The 16,589-nt window shown below is 36.7% G+C and overlaps 1 long non-coding RNA gene across 3 annotated transcripts in view; it reads left to right on the top strand.

The window, feature by feature from the left end:
• The window catches only part of LOC133646942 (uncharacterized), a 143,103-nt gene that overhangs the window by 112,773 nt on the left and 13,741 nt on the right, over positions 1-16,589 (top strand). The gene's annotated exons all lie outside the window — the stretch shown is intronic.

Genomic DNA, 16,589 nt, shown 5'->3' with positions numbered 1-16,589 from the left:
ACATCTCTAATGATAATCGTTGTATTTTATTATATGACTGCTCAGTGTATGGTTGTAACCCATTTTCTTTTGTTCCTAAAACATCCTCAATTTTCCATTTCTTTCCAACCATACTGAGCTTTTCTTCCGACTTACAAGATAATTACATGAAGACAAAAACACTAGCATAGCTATGTGAGCAACATGCTAACATTACAAACATTATTCTAGGTTAGCAACACTAAAATAGCTATATAAGCTATTAATAATTGAATAGTTTTAACATCATGCTATAGGTTAGCATGTTTAGCATTGTTATATGAGCTACATGTTGACTTCGCATTTTAACATCATATAGTTAGCAACACTAGCATAGCTATGTGGGCTACATGCTAAGATGACATTTTAACATAATTTAAGGTTAGCGGTACTAGCAAGCGATGTGAGCTACATGCTAACGTTACATTTTAAACATCTTGCTAGGTTAGCATCATTAGCATATCTATGTGAGCTACATGCTAGTATTACATTATTCAGAGAGTATGGGGTATCGGAATCAGAATAAAACTATTCTGATTCTGATAACATTATTCTAGGTTAGCAACACTAAAATAGCTATGTGAGCTATTAATAATTGAGCAGTTTTAACATCATGCCATAGGTTAGCATCTTTAGCATTGTTATATGAGCTACATGCTGACTTTGCATTAAGCAGTGCAATGTCAACACCGTGTATGGTGGGGATGGTGTTCTGCTGACCTCGACTGTGGATGTTGTGGATCGGTGGAGGGAATACTTCGAAGACCTCCTCAATCCTACCATCACGTCTTCCTATGAGGAAGCAGTGCCCGGGGAATCTGTGGTGGACTCTCCTATTTCTGGGGCTGAGGTTGCCGAGGTAGTCAAAAAGCTCCTCGGTGGCAAGGCCCCGGGGGTGGATGAGATCCGCCCGGAGTTCCTTAAGGCTCTGGATGCTGTGGGGCTGTCTTGGTTGACAAAACATAATATTGTTTGGGGGTATCCATAGTACGCCGATAGGGAGAAGTTTTTTATTTACACGATGAGTCGGGTGTGTCTTGACCTCCGCCGAACCCCTAGGGTTCGACCGAACCCAGGTTAAGAACCACTGCTCTAAATTCTTAACTCACACTCAAGCAGTGAAGCAGTTTTGTTTACATTCAGGGTTTTCTCTTAAGAATGGGTTCGTCGTCTTCCACAGACCTCATGGGAGGAAAGAAGGCCCTGATTCAATGAGTTTAAATAGAGGCACGGTCGTTGCCACTAACACCTTGCTCTCCGTCGCTAACACTTAATGGTGGCATATTTTGCTCATGTTTAATTTCCCATTTAAAGCTGCTAAATATGTTTGGACTGTGGACCAACCTAAATCAAGATGACTAATGGGCTAATGTGCTGCCCCACAGCTGCTCTACAGGCAACAGAGGTGCTCCTCCCCAGAAGCACACTGCTGACAAGGGACGAACAATGAACTTTCTGTTCAAGTTTTATGGACTTCTGTGACCCATAATGTCTTTAACAGAATCTGTGAACAAATCTAACCCCTTTTTTTTTTTCCAGTAACACATTAATGACATCCTACGGTATTCACAGATTAAAACTGGGTTTTTCAGATAGCAGGTCGTGAGGGGAGTTTTTCTATTGATCCATCTACAAACCCCGTTTCCATATGAGTTGGGAAATTGTGTTAGACGTAAATATAAACGGAATACAATGATTTGCAAATCCTTTTCAACCCATATTCAATTGAATGCACTACAAAGACAAGATATTTGATGTTCAAACTCATAAACTTTTTTTTTTTTTTGCAAATAATAATTAACTTAGAATTTCATGGCTGCAACATGTGCCAAAGTAGTTGGGAAAGGGCATGTTCACCACTGTGTTACATGGCCTTTCCTTTTAACAACACTCAGTAAACGTTTGGGAACTGAGGAGACACATTTTTTAAGCTTCTCATTTGGAATTCTTTCCCATTCTTGCTTGATGTACAGCTTAAGTTGTTCAACAGTCCGGGGGTCTCCGTTGTGGTATTTTAGGCTTCATAATGTGCCACACATTTTCAATGGGAGACAGGTTTGGACTACAGGCAGGCCAGTCTAGTACCCACACTCTTTTACTATGAAGCCACGTTGATGTAACACGTGGCTTGGCATTGTCTTGCTAAAATAAGCAGGGGCGTCCATGGTAACGTTGCTTGGATGGCAACATATGTTGCTCCAAAACCTGTATGTACCTTTCAGCATTAATGGCGCCTTCACAGATGTGTAAGTTACCCATGTCTTGGGCACTAATACACCCCCATACCATCACAGATGCTGGCTTTTCAACTTTGCGCCTATAACCATCCGAAAGGTTCTTTTCCTCTTTGGTCCGGAGGACACGACGTCCACAGTTTCCAAAAACAATTTGAAATGTGGACTCGTCAGACCACAGAACACTTTTCCACTTTGTATCAGTCCATCTTAGTTGAGCGCAGGCCCAGCGAAGCCGACTGCGTTTCTGGGTGTTGTTGATAAACGGTTTTCGCCTTGCCTAGGAGAGTTTTAACTTGCACTTGCAGATGTAGAGACCAACTGTAGTTACTGACAGTGGGTTTCTGAAGTGTTCCTGAGCCCATGTGGTGATATCCTTTACACGCCGATGTCGCTTGTTGATGCAGTACAGCCTGAGGGATCGAAGGTCACGGGCTTAGCTGCTTACGTGCAGTGATTTCTCCAGATTCTCTGAACCTTTTGATGATATTACGGACCGTAGATGGTGAAATCCCTAAATTCCTTGCAATAGCTGGTTGAGAAAGGTTTTTCTTAAACTGTTCAACAACTTGCTCACGCATTTGTTGACAAAGTGGTGACCCTCGCCCCATCCTTGTTTGTGAATGACTGAGCATTTCATAGAATCTACTTTTATACCCAATCATGGCACCCACCTGTTCCCAATTAGCCTGCACACCTGTGGGATGTTCCAAATAAGTGTTTGATGAGCATTCCTCAACTTTATCAGTATTTATTGCCACCTTTCCCAACTTCTTTGTCACGTGTTGCTGGCATCAATTTCTAAAGTTAATGATTATTTGCAAAAAAAAAAAAATGTTTATCAGTTTGAACATCAAATATGTTGTCTTTGTAGCATATTCAACTGAATATGGGTTGAAAATGATTTGCAAATCATTGTATTCCGTTTATATTTATATCTAACACAATTTCCCGACTCATATGGAAACAGGGTTTGTTTGTAGTAAATACACGGGAACACGTGTACAGAGCTAACATAGGCAAAGAGATGAAGAAGTTTGTGACAAGAATGAAAAGAAAAAAGGAGTTGTCGTCAGCAGAAAACAAAACAATTGACGATAACCAGAATGAAAAGACCCGGAAGTACGACAAAGCATACATGGCCTTTTGGATTCACCATAAATACAGTAGGAAATGAGGAAAGGCAGGTGTGTGTTTTATGCCATCTACTACACTTTGTATCATCCTATGTCTTTGAGATGCCTTTTTCTACTGTCGCTGCAATAAAAACAGTACAGATCTAATCTTAATACAGAGGACGATACAACAGCGTTTTGTTCAGGAGAGAACACACAAAAGCTAATACAAAAATTAAGAGAAGAAATACCACGAGTTTGACAAAAACAGACTATCCCTAAACCTTGGTAAAACTAAAATAATCTTATTTGGTAACAGTATAAGGAAAGTAAAACACAAATACTGTGATATTTAGATATACGCTGGCTGCGTGATGACGTCATCACGCACTAGTGGACAATGTGAGAACAGTTACGCCTGATCCATGAGACAGGTGCATGCAAGCGAGGTTGATGATTAAAGCATCCAAATCAATCTAACCGTCTCATTATTGAACCAGCAACAAAGTACACCTACAAACATTACAGTGGCGACGAGGACTCAAATGGATATTCGCGTGAAGACTGTTCAGAAGGAAAGGAGGAAGTTCCGATGCTGAACATTCACAACTCGCAACGTGAGTTATAAAGCTAAAAGCTAACCAGTTAGCACATACAGTGGATGCTAAGAAACTAGCAAGGTACAAATAAAAATGCTAAACTCTGCCATAGCAAGCCATGCCGCTATTCTGCCGTTTGACACGGAGATGGATCCAACTTCTGTCGGGACAAGATGGAGTAAGTGGATCCAACGATTTGACAGCTTTCTAGTTGCAATGAACATTGTGAACAGGCCCGGCCCTAACCAATCTGGCGCCCTAGGCAAGATTTTAGGTGGCGCCCCCCCACATCGGCAGTGAAGTGTATATACTCACAAGAAACCGAATAGCTTTGTCTTTGACCTTTTTTTTTACTTAAAGAAAGCAAATTAACAATCAGAATAGTTAACAAGATAAAAAAAATATGGATAAATAAATGAATTCAAAAAATAAAAAATGAATATATGAAATACAATATTTTTTACATACATAAACACAAAATAAAACGTGTCAACAAGTTGCATAAAATAAATTAAAAATACAATATAAATAAGGCACTGCACAAAACAAGATATCAAACCAGTATGACTTTAACAACTATATTACAAAAAAAGGGGATCCTACAGAGTTCTCTATTTGTGCTTTTTAATATTGCATTAACTAGAATGACTTACAAATTACTGTACACCAGGGAATACTGTAATTACCTAACGTTACATTATTATTTTCCATAACAATTTAGCCCCCTCCACAATATTAACCCGACGTTAAAACAGAACTAGCTATTTATTGATTAGCAATTGCCGAATCATGTAACATTAGCTTAATGCTAAAAAGCCAGGTTACTATCACATTCTGTAACAGACAAATAATTTCATGTAGGCTAACGTTACCTACCTGCTACCTCTGTCTTGTTCTCGTTTCTCCTCTTCTTTTCTCTTTTTTCTTCCCTGGGCACCTGACAGTTTTGGCCGTTTTGACATCTTGTGTTGATTTTTTTATGTGGTGACGTCCAAAAAGAGTTATGATACGGGAAGGGAGGGGGCGCACCGTGCCAGGGGAGGGGGGGCGTAATGTTGTAACAAATAATATTTCTATTAAATAGGCTTTACTTTGCATTTTAATTAACGTGGGATTATTTTATGTATTTAGAAATAATAGTACCAACTTTTTTTCTTTTTTTCCCTCCAACATTTGTGGCACTGGCGTGGCGCCCCCTGATGGACGGCGCCCTTAGCATTTGCCTATACGGCCTATGCCACGGGCCGGCCCTGATTGTGAATGATGGAAGAAAAAGGGCTTTGCTTCTGCACTTAGCTGGGGAACGTGTGCATGACATATATGACACGCTTGCGGGCGAAGATGATGATTTTGAAACAACAAAAACGAAACTTGATGGATACTTCACCCCTAAGAAAAACACTCAATATCTTGTGTACAAGTTTAGGAAAGCCACACAACAACCGGGAGAAAATCTGGACACATATCACACGAGGTTACGGATGCTATCCAAAGACTGTGAATTTATCGATATGGACAGTGAAATAAAAGCACAGCTCATTCAGAGCTGCACTTCCACGAGAATCCGCAGGAGGGCGTTCAGAGACCATGAAATGACGCTGGAAGCGCTGCTGAATTTTGGGAGAACGTTAGAAATATCAGAACAGCAAGCAGAGAGCATAGAACAAGGTGCATCCACTGCTGTTAACGCACTTGAACACAAGTATAAACCACAAGTAAGTGATCAGAGGGGAAATACAAATTATAACAAAGACACTGAATGCAGAAACTGTGGGGGGAGATATCCTCACAGAGGAGACTGTCCAGCAAAAGGCAAGGACTGCAATGCATGTGGAAAACCAAACCATTTTGCAAAGGTATGCCGCTCAAATCAAAGAAAATCAGCTCAAGACAGAAATATACGTCATGATCACAATAGATACACCACATTTGGACAACAGGAAAACACAAGACGTGTAAATCGAGTGACTGCATCAGACTGTGGTACACGCAGGGATTCATCAAGCAGTGATGATTATGTATTTTCAGTAAATGGTGAAGCCTGCCCCAAACACCCCAGAACACACATACTGCTCAATGATGTGCAAGTTGAAGTGTTGATTGACTCTGGAGCAGCAGTTAACATTATTAGTGAAAACATATACAATATGCTCAAGCCACTGCCAGAAATGAGTGCTGCCAAAATCAAGATTTTTTCATATGGGTCCAAACATGCTTTGCCTATTATTGGTGTTTTTGAGTGTTGTGTGAAAGTAAAGGGCAGAAACATGCAAACAACCTTTTATGTGCTGAAGGGCAGTGGACACTCTCTTTTGAGCTATGACACAGCAAGTAAGCTTGAATTAATCCATATTGTAAATGCTGTGGACCCCACCATCAGGAGTGTGTCAGATCACCTGATTGACAGTTATCCAGAACTGTTCACTGGAATAGGAAAGCTCAAAGATTTCAGTGTGAAGCTACACATTAACCCAGATGTACAGCCAACATGTCAACCACACAGAAGGGTGCCATTCCACATCCGACAGAAGGTCGAAAAGGAATTACGAAAGCTGGAAGAGGACGACATAATCGAAAGAGTGACCGGACCGACACCTTGGGTCTCTCCAATAGTTACCCCACCTAAGCCTAAAGACCCGGATCAAGTAAGGATCTGTGTTGACATGCGACAAGCAAATGTGGCAATACAACGTGAACGTCACCTCACGCCCACAATGGACGACGTGATCCATGAACTAAACGGTGCACGTAAGAGAGATATAAGGATACACCTTTAGTCAAAAAAAGATTTACGACCCTAAGGTCAAAAGGTCATAGGGGGTGGGGTGAAGGAAAGGTCAGAAGGAGGCGGGGCTAAGGGGGAGAGACACCTTATGTCAAAATGTGATTGATGGCCCTGTAAGAGGACGGGTGGGGTAAAGGGGAGGTCAGAGGAAGGTGGGGGTAAGGGGGGAGAGTTACTTTATGTCAAAATGCGATTTACGACTCTTTGAGTATTAACACATGCATGCACACATGTATATGTGAATGGTTTGGTTATAACAAAGTCTTTGTTAGTATGAGCGTCAAGAGAAAATGAAAAAGATGGAGAAACCTATTGTTTCAGCAGGCATGATTAGCGAAACGCCAGTTTCAATTTATAAAAATGATAAAACTTACCTCGACGCTCCTCGGAAAAGTAGGATTTTTCTGAATCGCACTCAAATTCCTCCAACCGAGTCTTTGCGGGAGAAGTGGATAGACGTCTTGTCTCGAAGCAGCCGGAATTGGAAATGCGTACTGACGACGAAAAGAAGGTTGTCCTTTGAGACCACACCCCCGACGGAGTACGAAAGGACCTCCCCTGCCAATACATCAACCAATAGTATTTGAAAACAACCTTTCCGATAGTCTGATTGGTTGAAACTTTTTATAGGACTCCACCCCCTTTTGAAAACAACGACTAATCCATTGGAAAAGTGGTCAAAAGTCATGAAAATGTTCAAAAATCATACCCGGTACCATTACCATAAGTCTCGCCGATGACCTTGTGAGTCTAGGGATGCCCAATATGTCCAGAAAAATCTAAAAATCCAAAAAAAATCAGGGGGCCGGATTTTGGACGTCGGCGTACCGCGTTTGGCCCCGGGCCATAGTTTGGAGACCAATGGTAAAAATTTGCCATTGACGGCCACTTTTGTTCTTTGGATTAAATAGAGAGTATCTCTAGGGGGGGGGCAAGAACACCCTCTTGGGACTTTCGCAGCAGCACAGCAGCGCGGAGAAGGCATGCACAGCAAAAGTCATGAAAATGTTTACAAAATACACGTGTAATAAACAGCACAATTACGGAATGAATAAATATTTTTAAGCAAAGTTACCATCTTTATTGTTAGTTTTTTTTAACACACACACACACACACACACACACACACACACACACACACGCACACACACACACACACACACACACAGCAAATTGGTTGGTACTGTCACGCCAATTTTCTTCCCATCACTAAAACCTTCCTAACCCCCATTTACTTCCGGGGTCATTTCCGCTTACGTCATTTCCTCTTACTTACGTCATTTCCTCTTACGTCATTGCCAGCGATCGATAAATCCAAATCTCCTGAAAATGGTGGTGTCACCGGATGATATCCGTCTTTATCTGTCCCAGGGGACTTATGTCAAACACCAGCAGGCTTCGCAACATTTCAAGCGGAGTGTTAGGGCCGCTGCTGCGAACTTCTGTCTTCGTGGTAACGTGCAAAAAATATTAATTAATATATAATACTGTTAAATGTCTGTACTACTTTAAATCAACATTATTGTTGAAACCATTTCACTAATATTAATTAATATATAATACTGTTGAATGTCTGTACTTTAAATCAACATTATTGTTGAAACATTTCAGTAATATTAATTGATATATAATGTTAAATGTCTGTACTTTAAATCAACATTATTGTTGATAATTCAGACGTTTTGTTAACGCTGTATTATAAAAAAAGAGTCAAACAAAGTGCTATCGATCGCTGTCAATGACGTAAGAGGAACTGACGTAAGCGGAAATGACCCCGGAAGTAAATGGGGGTTAGGAAGGTTTTTGTGATGGGAAGAAAATTGGCGTGACAGTACCATGTCTAGAGATAGGTAGAGACAGATTTATTGTTGGTGTCTGGTTTTTGTCAGTTGAAAAACCATATCTAATGAGAGTGGTAGAGACAGATTTAAGGCAGGAAATTTTTTTTTTTTTGAACACACACACACACACTCACACACACAGCAAATTGGTTGGTACCATGTCTAGAGAGATAGGTAGAGACAGATTTATTGTTGGTGTCTGTTTTTTGTCGGTTGAAAAACCATATCTAATGAGAGTGGTAGAGACAGATTTAAGGCAGGAGAATTTTTTTTTTTTTTTTTTTTTTTGAACACACACACACACTTGGCCCTGGAAGAGGAGTGGGTGTTAATTTTGGGGGGAACCTAAGACTGAGAGAGTCATATTACACACACACACACACACTGTCAGCAAATGGCTGGTATGTGGAGAAAAGTTGGAAAAGTGGTCAAAAGTCCCCAAAATGTCTAAAAATGACACCCGGGTACCACTCCAACAAGTCCCGCCACAGGCATCGTGAGTCCTGGGGTGCTGACATGTCCAAAACGCCCCAGTAAAGTTGCAGGACGATTGAAATATATTTTTGTTTAATAACTCAGATACGGTAACACTATAGCGAGCAGTAGATATTTAAACTGGAAAAAAAACTATGTCCGTTTGATCTTACAAAGTTGGAAAATGACTCTCGGGGTGTTGTTTAATATTATGCGTATTCATTATTTTGTTTTATAGAGGGAATATGGGAAGATTTTAAAGCGAGTGCATTTTTACAAACACAGTTTGAGGAGTCAGATTTTCATTTTTACAAGAAAAAACATACAATATACAATATATATATAAATTTACTTACAGATTTTTATGCCTCTGGCATGCTGGTTGGTCTTGAAGGAGCGTTGGTCTTTAAAGGACCTCCAGCCAAAGCGTTCTGATATCGCTTTTTTTTTTTTTTACAAAAGAGGAAGAATTGGTCCGGGCAACATTATTGAAAAGATGTCGAATGTCCTACATGTATCCTCTGTAAGTTATTTTCGCTTTCTGTACGTTTTTGTTAAAGCGTTAGAGTCTTAAGGAGATGTTCACACTAGACCGTCTTTTTGCTAAATGAATTTTCGCGCGCATAGAAGTAGGCGGGGCCTGATTTAGGAGGTGGGGGTTTGTTTCCGGGTGCGAGTGTGAAAGTGGCGAGTAATTTGCATATGTTATATTATTGTTTTATTTTTTATATTTAACATATTGTGTTGAAGTTTGGGGAAATGTTTATAAAACAAACATGGACCCATTAATTAAACTTAAAAAAGGGGTCATTAGAATAATACACAAAGTGTGCTACTATGAACATACCAATCCGTTATTTATAAGTTTTAATGTGTTAAAAATGTTTAAATATTGTGTTTTTAAAAACAATGGAAATTATGTTTTGTGTAAAGAACATTAGCCTTTCAGCTTGTATTCTTAGGTTATTTAAATTAAGAGGAGAAAACTATAATTTACGGGGAATATTGATTTTGAAATAGGTAAAGCAAGAACGAATATAAAATATAGATGTATTTCAGTTTTAGGAGTTTAATGATGGAACAAGCTCGTTAACGAGCTGAAGACATGTACTTTTTTTTGTTAAGATTTAAGAAAACATTGAAAGGTGAAATAATTGAAATTATAAAATATAGTATCGATTACTTTTAACCCGTTGATTTTTTTTTTAACGTTGATGTTCTAAATAATCTTATTTTTAATGAATGTATAGGATAGGCAAATATAAGCCTTGGCTTTTAGCCTATTCTTTTTTTTTTTTTTTTTTGGTTATGCTTTTTTTTTCTTTACTTTTTGGGTGTAAATGTGTATGATTGTTATATATGTATAATTTGTACTCTTAAACTGTTTACACAAAATGGTTAATGATTGATGGATGATTATATGATCGAAATAAACGTATTTTATTTATTCATTAAAAGGACTGTTTTATTACGCTGTTACATGAATGCTAATAACTCTTAAAGTTTTGTCCATTTTATAGAAATGACGGGAAAAGTGCTGGTAAAAAAACTAGTAATCAATGTTTTGAGGACGGTCAAAATAGCGACAATAAATACAAACAAAACAATAATGACAGCTTCAGGAATTTATCAGGAATACAAAACACATTAAAGTCTTACAAGCAACACGCGTTTTGCCTCTAACAATAAACGTTTTAAAACCTTTACAAATTAAAACATATAAAAAACATATTTTAAAACGTATATAATAGTAGAACAATATTTACGAAACCCGTTGTTTTAGCAGCCATGATTAGTGAAACCCCAGTTTCAATTTATAAAAATAATAAAACTGGATACGTTTTTAGATACCAAACGGGAGATATTTGCTTTTTTTAGCTGAAAGAGAGAAGAGAGGAAAGCCCTTTTTTTTTTTATTGCAGGAGCAGGAGAAAAAAAACCACACGCACACATCCACACACACACACACACACACGCACACACCCACACAAGGTAGAGAGACAGATTTATTGTTGGAATGTTATTTGCTGACAAAAACCAGATGTTATTTTCTTTAGACACCAAAATGTCAGAACAACATCTTAAACTGGATCATATTAGTACAATTTTTAACTTTTTATTTTATTTTTTTCACTTAATCCATTTCATAATGTAATTGTACATACTGATATGCTAAAAGTTTTAAGTGTTGTATGTGCATACAAAAGGTTTTAAGTTACTTTTTTTTTTTTAGAAGTTTTATTTGTCTCTTTAGTTGAGAAGAATTGTTGTACGTTTTTGGGTAGCAAATTGTAGTTTGCCTTGTGCATGCTTTGGGGAATATTAATATTTTTTTGATTTAATAAATAATGGGTTTGAGTCATTTTAAATTTGACATTACATATCATTTTAACTGATTTTTTTTTTGTAACATGGTTAGCAAATGTAGCGTATGGATTTTTTTTTAGCAAGTACTGTAGACGCTAACACGTGCTCATGTGTTTAAAGAAAAACAAGTCAAATACATAAGTTGGCATGAGGTGCCAAAAAAAAAGGCTTTTACCTTGTTTGCTGCTCTTAAATATGCAGAATGTTTACATTATGGAATGCAAGATGGCTTTTTGGTGCAAACTTTTTTACAATGATGTCTGTCTTTTTTAGTTTTAAATGATCTTAAAACTCTGATCTTTTTGAGCCTTTTGATGTCTTTTCACTTTGCTTTAATTTATTTTTGAGTCATCTTTCTCTATCGACACCCCACTAGTACCATCCCCCTTTCAGCACACACAAACCATTTAGTTATGACATGCAGTAGCTAGAAGCACTCCAATGTTTGTGTATTTTACTCATTAAACAAGTAATCACAACATCAAAATACAAATGGATGCTTTTTTTTCTTCTTTAAATCGAATGAATCAATTTGACGAAACGTTACAACCCTCGAGTTTTTAATTATTTTTGTGTACACCCTAGTAATCATGTTAGAACAATACGCAAGACTGCGGCTATGTGGTAACAGTGGTCAATATAATCAACAGTCTGCCTGTTCTACCCAGTAGAAGTAGTAAGTATACGGGAGCTAACATAGGCAAAGAGAAGATGAATAAAAAGAAAAAAGGAGTTGTCGTCAGCAGAAAACAAAACAATTGACGATAAGCAGAATAAAAAAAAACCTGAAGTACAACAAAGAATACATAGCCTTTTGGATTTACCATGAATACTTTAGGAAATGAGGAAAGGCAGGTGTGTGTTTTATACCATCTACTACACTTTGTATTATCCTATCTCTTTGAGATGCCTTTTTTTAATTTTTATTTTTTATTTATTTTTTTTACTGTTGCTGCAATAAAAACAGTACAGATCTAATCTTAATACAGAGGACGATACAACAGCGTTTGGTTTAGGAGAGAACACAACGAAGCTAATACAAAAATTAAGAAAAGAAATACCACTAGTTTGACAAAAACAGACTTTCCTCGAACCATGGTAAAAACTGAATGTGTTCATACAAATAAATATGTTCCTATAAATTAAACACTGTTAAACACTGTTAAAAAAGCTTGAAATAATTAATTACATTGTAATTTGGGTTTTATTAAAAAAAAATGCTCAAACTAATGCAGTGTCTGTTTGAAATGTTTATGGGTCAAGCTTTTTAAAAATTGTATTTTGGAAAAATTAAATGTTTAGGGAAAGCAAATGCAAAGTTGCACATTTATACCGTAGAATAAGCTACGATATAGGCTATATTAGTGCAAATTTTGCATTAAACAAAAAAAAACATAGCTCTTTTTAAAAAGAATAAACGATTTTAATGCTACTGTGCTATGTTTAAAGAAGTGCACAACTTACGGAATCATTTGCACTTTTTTATGTATTAAAACCACAGACATAGGGTTTGGTTCAAATATAAAAAACGAGGATCTTTAATTTGACCCGCTGTTGTACTCCGTCTCAAATTGTTAACATGTGCTTTATGTTTTATTACCATTATTGCTATGTTGTCTATTATTATTATTGTTGGTATGTTGTCTATTACCATTGTTGGTATATTTATTATTTCTACATTGTTGATACAAATTATTGGTTCCCTTTTAGGCAAAACTGAACAATCACGCATTACATACTATACATTGCCTTTTGTTTTTATTTATTCATGAGAAACAACACAGTGTATCTAAAACAATGTTTTTATTCATGAGAAACACAGTGTATCTAAAACATTTTGTTTTAATTCATGAAAAACAACACGTTATATCTAAAACAATTTTTTCTATAAACTATAAACTATAATCAAGGTTTGATGTAAAACAGGTATACCGTAGGTACATTTTATCGCATTATGTAGTTTTTGCAGTTCAAACAAAACGTTAACGGGGATGTTGCGTCCGGGCGATACATCGTCATATCAACAAACAGAGCATATAAAACAAACACATGACAAGGTGAAGGTTGAAAATACTTTTCTTTAGACCAGAGGTGTCAAACGTACGGCCCAGGGGCCGTATCAGGCCCGCGAACAGGTTTATTCCGGCCCACGGCCCGCAAAATAAGTTTAAGTTTTACATGAGCTGCAATTTTTTTAATGAAATAAACTGCTGTTCTTAATGTGTCCACTGGATGTCGCAATAGCAATTCAAGTGTAACCCACATCACACATGACAGTGTTTAAAAATGACGTGTCAGCTGACTTTAAGCGCCCTCTGGATTGGCTGCTGCTACTCCAATCAGCGTCCATTGTGGCTGGCAACAGACTATTGCTCTAGCAACGCACAACACGTTTTATTTAATTGTAAATTATCTACTCAACAGATAAAAATAATGAAACAGTAAAATGCAAAGTCAACATGACCATCATCTTTGTAGTTAGATTTCTGTGCAGCGCTCGCAGTTTGTTGACGGCACGATGCACACCCTGAAATCCATTGTAAAAATGTGTGTTTCTACATTTGTTGTTTGTTCCATTTTATTTTATGATTAAATCTACCGTGTTCACATTGGTTACATTTGTAGTTATGTTACCTTTAATACGGCTATTATGGTGCAATTTTGATCATTATTTTCATTATATTATAATTGTAATATTTGAATTTTGGTAAATTAATGTGTTGTGGCAGTTGTGGATGACACTAATGTGGTGGTTTGAGGAAACACTCTGTTGCTTTTCCAAACACGTCTTTAATGAACTGCCAACATGATAATGTTGAACAGGAAATGCTTAAAGTGAAATGGCTTTGTAAAAACACTGTGACATAGTCTAAGTTCATGGTGTTTTGGAATGAATGAATGAATTTAGGCGTACGCAAAATAATGAATACGCATTATATTAAACAACACCCCAAGAGTCATTTTCCAACTTTGTAAGATCAATCGGACATAGTTTTTTTTCTAGTTTAAACATCTACTGCTCGCTAGTGTTACCGTAACTGAGTTATTATACAAAAATAAGTTCCACTCCTCTTGCGACTTTACTGAGGCGTTTTAGACATGTCGGCACCCCAGGACTCACGATGCCTGGGTGTTATTTTTAAACGTTTTGGGTACTTTTGACCACTTTTCCAACTTGTCTCCCCCCGCTCCTCGTGCGACTTTGTTGGGGTTCGCGAGGCCTGCGGTGGGTCTTGTGGGACTAAATACCGGGTGTTATTTTAAAACATTTTGGAAACTTTTGACCACAATACAAACCCTTTATTAAGTAAAAAATATTAAAAATCAGTAATTTGGTAACATTACAAACAGCTAAAATAATGTACAAAGCAAACTATAAGTAAAAAAAAGTAAAAAATTGTACTAATATAATCCAGTTTAAGAGGTTGTTCAGACCTTTTAGTGTCTAGAGCAGGGGTCACCAACCTTTTTGAAACCAAGAGCTACTTCTTGGGTAGTGATTAATGCGAAGGGCTACCAGTTTGATACACACTTAAATAAATTGCCAGAAATAGCCAATTTGCTCAATTTACCTTTAACTCTATGTTATTATTAATAATTAATGATATTTACACTTAATTGAACGGTTTAAAAGAGGAGAAAACACGAAAAAAATGGCAATTAAATTTTGAAACATAGTTTATCTTCAATTTCGACTCTTTAAAATTCAAAATTCAACCGAAAAAAAGAAGAGAAAAACTAGCTAATTCGAATCTTTTTGAAAAAATTCAAAAAATAATTTATGGAACATCATTAGTAATTTTTCCTGATTAACATTAATTTTTTAATTTTGATGACATGTTTTAAATAGGTTAAAATCCAATCTGCACTTTGTTAGAATATATAACAAATTGCACCAAGCTATATTTCTAACAAAGACAAATCATTATTTCTTCTAGATTTTCCAGAACAAAAATTTTAAAAGAAATTCAAAAGACTTTGAAATAAGATTTAATTTTGATTCTACAGATTTTCTAGATTTGCCGGAATAATTTTTTTGAATTTTAATCATAATAAGTTTAAAGAAATATTTCACAAATATTCTTCGTCAAAAAAACAGAAGTTAAAATGAAGAATTAAATTAAAATCTATTTATTATTCTTTACAATAAAAAAAATAAATTTACTTGAACATTGATTTAAATTGTCAGGAAAGAAGAGGAAGGAATGTAAAAGGTAAAAAGGTATATGTGTTTAAAAATCCTAAAATCATTTTTAAGGTTGTATTTTTTCTCTAAAATTGTCTTTCTGAAAGTTATAAGAAGCAAAGTAAAAAAATTAATGAATTTATTTAAACAAGTGAAGACCAAGTCTTTAAAATATTTTCTTGGATTTTCAAATTTTATTTGAGTTTTGTCTCTCTTAGAATTAAAAATGTCGGGCAAAGCGAGACCAGCTTGCTAGTAAATAAATAACATTTAAAAAACAGAGGCAGCTCACTGGTAAGTGCTGCTATTTGAGCTATTTTTAGAACAGGCCGGCGGGCTACTCATCTGGTCCTTACGGGCTACCTGGTGCCCGCGGGCACCGCGTTGGTGACCCCTGGTCTAGAGAAATTGGTTTTTGTCAACAAATTCTCGCGCCTTAAATCTGTCTCCTTCCAGGGCCAATTTGCTGTGTGTGTGTGTGTGTGTGTGTGCGTGCATGTGTTAATACTCAAAGAGTCGTAAATCTCATTTTTGACACAAAGTAACTCTCACCCCTTACCTCCACCTTCCTCTGACCCCCCCTTCACCCCACCCCTCCTCTTACAGGGCCATCAATCACATTTTGACATAAGGTGTCTCCCCCTTAGCCCCGCCTCCTTCTGACCTTTCCTTCACCCCACCCCCCTCTGACCCCTCTTTTTTGACTAAAGGTGTCTCCTTAACCTCTCTCATATTGGTATGTGATATTTAATTATGGAATGGATTAAGCAAATAATTTAAACAATGTATTAATATGATCCAATTTAAAAAATTAAAAAAAATACAAAAAATACAAATAAAAATAAAAAACTTTTCAAACTCAGTGTTTACAAAGTACAACACTGAGTTTGAAACGTTTTTTATTTTTATTTGTATTTTAATTTTTTAAAAATTGGATCATATTAGTACATTGTTTAAATTATTTGCTTAA

Source organism: Entelurus aequoreus, linkage group LG03 (genome assembly GCF_033978785.1).
Source record: "Entelurus aequoreus isolate RoL-2023_Sb linkage group LG03, RoL_Eaeq_v1.1, whole genome shotgun sequence".
In the NCBI taxonomy this organism is placed as follows: Eukaryota; Metazoa; Chordata; class Actinopteri; order Syngnathiformes; family Syngnathidae; genus Entelurus; species Entelurus aequoreus.
The sequence above is the reverse complement of the archived record's forward strand: the minus strand, read 5'-3'. Positions and strand labels throughout refer to the sequence as shown.